We start from the raw sequence: 7,582 nt of genomic DNA, 5'->3' as shown, positions 1-7,582 counted from the left end.
ATCCTTGCGGTAGCCACGGTGTCTTTCACGCCGCACAGCCTCCGCTCCCTGTGTCTGTGCTCCGGAATGGTGATGACGCCCTCGCCCATACCGCACGTCGTCTCACCCATGGCTTTCTTCATATTAGCAGCGGTTGTCGCGCAAAATTACATCAACCCGTTGTTTGTTGATGCCACAGTTATTGAGCATTTTTCCTTAATCTGTGTGATGCGCTCGGGATGCGCTCTGCTGTGGCATGCAGGATCGTACGGCGCAAAACTAAACTAAAGTTTACTGCCGTAAAGTGTGGGCTTTACGGCAGTAAAATGTGCGATCCATTCATGTGTTGTATAGAGGTGAGGGACTAATAATAAGCTTGAAATGAATAGCGCTGATCAAACTAATAAGAGTTAAATTTATATCCGATCAGTGATCGGGGGGCGACGTCCGATTTCGATCGAGTCTGAAACCACGTGATCGGGTCCGATTTCTGATCATGTGATCGGATCGGGACATCCCTAGTTATATGATGCAGAAAAGGCCTGTTAGCTCCATGGTCAGATCGCATGGCGTGCTCTCTGCTGTAAACATTGCGTACTTGCTACGCTCCCGCTTACATTCTAAATGCAGCCAATCATACACCAGTTCAACAAAAATAACTAATGATACAACGGGTAAAGAGCCAGAATCCAATCAGAGATGGGAACGGCGCGTAGGAGAGGGTCAGCCTCAGCTCTGCACAAATGAAAATGTAAACATGAAAAGAACAACGTCAATAAATTGAGGCCACTGCAGGTATCGAACCCGGTCCCACTCCAACCCATCACTCTACCTGTTGAGCTAAACACTTCTAAGGATAGAAGGTTGCATTTGATATATTCTGTAAATCCCCAAATTCCCCTTTTTTAACACTTTTGGAAAAACATCCGGGGCATAAGCCCCCAAGCCTGTGATAATAGTTTTGTGCGAAATGAAAACAGATTTTGGCTATGAACAGATTTTGGCTATGAATGCTACTGACCACTATCATTCATGCTCATGAAATTAAATGCTTATTAGGTATTTTTGGTTTATTGGTTACTATTACAACAAGCCCTGATAAAATGTACAAGAATCTGCAATGACGAACTACGATACAAACTTCTACTAGCTACTGTGACAAGACAAATTAAACAGTAGAAGGCTAAATAACAATATTGAAGATAATTAAAAATGATTTGTGCCTGATATTTGCCCATTGTATTTTCTTGACATGATTTTTTTTGTGTGTCAATGTTCTTTTTGTTTTCTCGTGAACCTCCACCTGTAACCACAGGTCGACTAAAGTATTGACACAATGATTGAAATGCAGAAACACTATTTACATTTTGCGACAGTGCAGTGGCACTTGTAGCCTCTAGAGGCACAAGACCGGGAATATTTTCATGGTGTAACTCTAACTATGTATCATTACAGAATATTGCACACAATAATTAATTGTTACAAACTTTCACTTGAAACTTTTCTTTTTTATATTTAAATGTTTTTAGTTTTTAAGTTCAACCCTAACCCCAACACAATGAAAGAAAAACATGAACATAGAGAAAACAGACATCAAAACTGTGGACATCCAACAAACAAAACCACAAACCATCCATTAAGAACTCCCTTAACCTGTACATATCTGCTCTCCTTGTCTTCACATTCAAAACCGTGTACAAAAACCACAGCAAACTTCGGTTAGTTTTTGATGTTCGATGTCATTTAAATAGGGCGCTAGTAAATGTATAAAGTCTGTTCTTACTTTTCTCATTTTGGTTAAAACTTTTGATTTCCTAGTTGGGTTCAATAGGCTGTTAACGTCAAAGGATGCCACTTGTAAAACCTCCGATGCTATTGGGATAATTACATTGATTTTGCCTTTAATAATCCTCAATTGGCTCTAAACTCTCTGGTTGAACACAACATACAAACACAGGAACTACAAAAAAAAAAAAAAAACAGATTAATAGATTACATAGAAACCAATGCTAAAAAAATGCACCGAACCCAAAACCTGAAATTATCAAAAAATTAGGAGGAACACCATTCCTAATGAAGGGCCCCCTTAAACTCCCCGGTTGCACCTGGCTTCACTCCACAAAGGCTGGTGGCTCCATCTCGTATTGCTGTTCAGTTCTCTGTGTTTTGCATCTTCCTGAGGAGCAACTTTACTTCTCCTGGTGTTTTGAGCACATGCGTTTTACCTCCGTAGCTCACTAGAAGAGTCACCGGGAAAGAAAACCCATGTCTCAGCCTTCTCTGTCTGAATTCCTCAAAGATGTGGTGAAATTTTTCTTGCTGTTGACGAATCTCATATGGAATGTCCGGGGCGAAGAACACTGGTTTGCCTTTGTACTGGAGGTCTTCTTTAGCCTTTGCAGCCTTCATGATGCTCTCCTTCACAGAGGTAAAGAAACCTCATTATCAGGCCTTGTGGTTTATCAGCTGTTGGTCTTTTTTTGGCCCAGGCGATGGGCTTTTTCTATTGTAATGGAGGGACAGCAACTCCTGAGCCCAAAATTAGCTTAGGAAAGTCCTGCTCAAGAAAGTTTTCAGTATTTCCACCTTCTTCTCCTTCCAGTAGTCCCACACGTCTGATATCATTCCTGCAAGATCTGGACTCCAAATCAAGGATTTTACTTTTCATTTGTTTGACCTCCTTCTGCAGTGGGCCTGCAGCGCCAGCAGCTCATCTGTTTTGTTTGACATATGCTGCCTCACCTATGTGTGCTCCATCTGCTCAAGCCGCGTTTGACTCTTTCAGGTCGGATCCCTTTTGAGCATACAGGGCCGTGCGGATCACCTCTGTCAGATCCGCTACTAGCGATTCCCTATCAAACTGCATTTCACATTTAATTTCACGTATCATATTGGCCAGTTGGTTTGAGGTGATCTTCCCTCCTCCCTCTAACAAGTGCGAGCTTGGGGACTCTACGTCGGGGACGGAGCTTTGTTTACCAGCAGGGATCTGGCTGTTGGCTGCTATGTCGGGCCTGCTAACCAATGTTAGCCTCTTTAGCTTGTGAGGCAGGATGTTTTCCACCAGAGTTTGTTTGTTCTGATCCCGTAGCATTACCAGTCTTGAGTTTTCTGTGTTTGCTCATCTTTTGCTCCTTGTTACTTGGGATTTTGTGGGTAAAACTGTATATTTCAAAATAAGTCTCTGCAGCAACGTGGCAAGATTAACAACAACCCGGAAGTCGACTTTAAACTATTCTTATTTTTGTTATATTTATATTTGTAACTTTTTAAATAACTTGCATACATTTTGGAGTAAACACCATACTTTTACTTATACTTGAGTAATAGTTTAAAGTGACAACAACATGAGTAAAAGTGTAAGATTAAATCTACAAGTGACAAAACATTTGTGTTTCTTGCACCTTCAGATTCTTTTTTGTGTCTATCCTTTAGAAACTCCAGAATCTACAAGGACATGTTTGTTTTTTCCCCTCAATTACTGTAACTGCTAATTCATAAATCTGTTTTTAATTACATTTTATGTCTTAACTGTTACCCAGCAGGCTACTTTCTCCAAATACTTTTTATTAACACTTGAGTTTTCACTTGAACCACTACTCTTTATTCAACTAAAGTCATATAATTTGAATGTAACTTTGTAGAAAAGATTCAGTTGTAGTCATCTGGACACTCTTTTTAGAAAAATAAAAACGTTTTGAGAGTTAATTCAAGAGTAATTCTCTAAAGTATAGTTACTCTTATTTGATTACACATTTCGGCTGCTCTACTCTTATTTCTTGCAATGTAGACAGCTAATGATTTCCATAAGGTTGCTTGATTATTTCTATAAAAGCCTCCCTGGACAGTGGATTTGAGATTCGCTGACACAGCTTCCCTTCTTCTCACATGTTTCGTTGAATCCCTCTATTCCTCCTCGGACAGCGGAGTGTCTCTGTGTCGCTCTCAACCTTTCCTCCTCAGTCCTTCTTCTCCACACTCCTACACCTTTCCTGCACATGTGTCCTTCATGCGCCAAAGGTGAGCAAATCCTAATGGACATGAATGGGACAAACCAGGACAATGTGGGTTATGTTTAACACAGTTAAAAAATAAAATAAATCTGTGTTTTAATTTTGTCAATGTCTAGCTTCTGTTTTCTGGGGAAGTTTTTTCATTGTGAACAATGTAAAAAATAATAATAATTAAAATTATAATAATAAATATCATTTATGTTATGTTGTTTCTGTTCATACAAATAATTGAGACATTGGCAATAAAAAAAACAACTTTATCATCTTACCCTAAGCAGTTGCTCAACTCTGTCAAATGTAATAACATTTTTAAAATGACCTATGAGATATAAAGATATAAAGAATAAAGACTATTATGCATATTATGCACCATAAACATATAAAGCATCTAAACATATTTTAAGATTACTTGTTGCTACCAATATGTCGCTTTCATATTATTTGAATTTTTTATTGTTTCTTATGGGAGCAGGGATGGAGCAACTTGGCCTACTTTTATTTATTTTGGATAACTCTTGACATATCCTGTTGTTGTTGTTGTTGTTGTTGTTTTCGTTTTCGCTACCAAAATGACAAAAAAAATGTCATGATAGTAGGTCATATTTGGTCATGGATTGTTTTTTGTGACTAACAATAGCTTTAGTTATTCCCTTTCCAATCCATCCAGACATTCTCTGGAGGTGATTTAAGGATGTAATCTTTAAACGTATAATGTCACATGCCAATAAAATTGTATAGTTTTATAGCTTTTAAAGATTTAATGGGTGGCTCAGTTTACCCCAGTCTCCCCTACACGCCTTGATCATGTTTGTTTGTTTGTGTTTGCTTTTTGGAAATAGAAAACGTGGGACAAACCCTTCCACTTGTGGCTCACCGGATTGACGCTCCAAACTCGTGCGTAAAAGTTGGAGCTGTCCGGTTACGCGCGCTCACTCCTCCTCCTGCTGCGCCCTCGCCGCGCTCTCGTCTCCTCGCTTCACTTCTGCTCAGACTTCGCGACCTGTCGGACACTTCTCCGCTCATATTTGGACTAACCTCACTTTTTACAACCTACTTTTGTGTTTTCATGTGTTTGTTCCTTCGCGACACGTTTCCTGGATACTTTCAACCTAGTTTTTCATTCAAGCGACGCCGAACTAATGGGAGATTTTAACTTTTTATGCTGTATTTCCCTTGTATATTACAATTAGCGTGTATTTTGTGGGAGTTGTGATTCCGAGAGATAAAATAGATCAGTCGACGGATTGTTTTGAAGGTAACACCACTTTTATCAGCCCTGAGGCACTCGTATTATCATTTCAAATAGATTCGAATTTTGAGATCGGTTCTTTCATGTTGCAAGGCTTTTCTTACATTGCTTATCTGAATAGTGCATTATTTGGCACGTTTTAAATCAAAACTCTGGCGCCGCGGGAGTTTATCTAGGGGTTTGAACTCTTTCCCTTTTAGGATTTTATGGGCTTCGTTTGCATTAAGGGTGATTTATGTACTAACGTCATTATTTATTTGACTTGAGGTTTTTGGTGCGGTAAGTAGATCCAGACTTCAGGTGTAGACCGAAGATGGAGGTTAAAAAATAGCGGAAATATTGGCCTTCTTTAAACGTAGTGCCTAAAGAACATGGGAGGTTTATGTTTTTAAGTCTTGAAGTTAAACAGTGGGAGGGAAAGGCCAGTTAAATAGGATTATAGAGTGGAACTTGAAGGCTGCAGACAGGAACATGTTTGTACGTTGATTTTCTTGGTTTTGGCAAAGCTTTTAACTGTTAGAAAAATGACTTATTGTGCAAAATCTACTTTTATGGGCTTTTAATCTTGTTACAACAGTGTTTCCTCATCATTAGTTTCCTCAAAGTTGTATTTTGATTGATTCCTGCATGTTTGTGTTATCCTGTATTGTCCTGCAGCTTCAAGGCTTGAATGTTCTGAAAACTCCTGTTTTCACCTATGCCCTATCCCCACCCACATCCCTACACTTAGTTGTGATTATTTGAAAATATATAATTATTAATAAAGAGTCTGAATGATAGACCTACATGTAGGGTCCTTAAAAAAAATAAAAAGATGTAAATGACAATCAGGTTTTTACAGTGAAATGTCAGTGGACCTGTTTTATAATAATGTATAAATGTTAAATGATGGTCCACTTCAGGTATTTAGTATATTTCAATAATAAATACCTGAAAAAAACATAATATGTCTCCCTTTAAAAATGATATAATATATAATTAATAAATATAATTTAATTAATGAACAATTTTGATTTTGATATTAAGTAAAAAGCTAAAGACCTATGTTGATACCACAGTCCTGATAAAAAACGTAAAAATAAGAGATAAAACAATTCTAATCTAGACAGTGGACTGTTTTTAGTACATCACATACGTATAGATCACGATTTTACATTTTTTTTCATTGTAAATCATGATTTTGGTCTAAAACAGCTTCAAATGGTTTATTCCTGGCATTTCACTTTACCAAGCAGCAGATTTCATGTTTCTTTCAATTTTTTTGTTTTGTTTTTGTGGAAAAATAGCAATGTGAGATTTTTAAATCTACGTATAACCTGAATGTTTTGAATAATTGCGACTAAGTACAGACTTGCAGTAAAAGTAAATCATCATTGAACGGCTTGTAACACTTTATATGTCTCCTTTAATTTTACCATTAGATTTGATACTAGTTTTGATATTGACCATCACCCTTCTATAACTGTTCCGTTTTGATGCTATTTGGAGAAGGCTTATCTTTGCTATTTTACCTCATCTTATTGATTAGTATATGGATATCTTTACTTTTGACAACCACATGCCTTCAGGAAAAACATACCCAGCTTGTGATTTTATGTCTGTCATGTCTGAAGATCTTTGCAAATTCAGCTCATTTTCTTGGCAACATTTCAAAAACGTTCAGCTCCAACAGCAGATGTCGTGATTGGGTCATGTCAGTCCACTATCCTAATCATCAAAGCTAGCAAAGACCGTTATTAACCACATTTAGGAGGGCTTCAGTCCTCTGTGCACCAGGGGGAGTTCTTGAGCCTGGAAAACGCCTTGTTAATTAAACATTGTTTTGACCTATCACAGACCAAACATATTTAAAAGTACAGCTAAGAGTTCAAAGTTTTTATTTGACTTCATTTGACTTTTTTTTACACTTACATTTTTGGTGAAGTAAAACAATCTTAGTAAACTCTTTTTGACAATAAAAACATGTCATAAAGTCACATCATCTTTAACTTTAGACTCTGTTTAACGTCACCATTGGACACAAAGGTAGTGTTCTGAAGGAGTAGACACATTTTGTTTTTGCCATTTTTGTTCTTTCCAAGAACTAGTTTAAGTAATAAAAGTACCTTCTGCTGCTATTGTGCTTTAAAAGTGCACTAGCCTTGTAAAGTCTTTGGACTGAAATCCTCAGAAGTATATACTGCCAGAAAACCGTGATTGTTATTCACAACATAGCTGTAAGGTATTGTGACTATCCTGGTTCTTCTCTCAGTTGCTCTTTCCAATGAGTGGAGGAAGTCGGGCCCACGCTCCTATTCCTCTCTTTCTTCTCCTGCTCCTCTCTCTCTTCTCATGTTTCTTT

Source organism: Eucyclogobius newberryi, unplaced genomic scaffold, assembly GCF_026437365.1.
Source record: "Eucyclogobius newberryi isolate DKJ021-1_F unplaced genomic scaffold, fEucNew1.0.hap1 SCAF_14, whole genome shotgun sequence".
Taxonomy (NCBI): domain Eukaryota; kingdom Metazoa; phylum Chordata; class Actinopteri; order Gobiiformes; family Gobiidae; genus Eucyclogobius; species Eucyclogobius newberryi.
The sequence above is the reverse complement of the archived record's forward strand: the minus strand, read 5'-3'. Positions refer to the sequence as shown.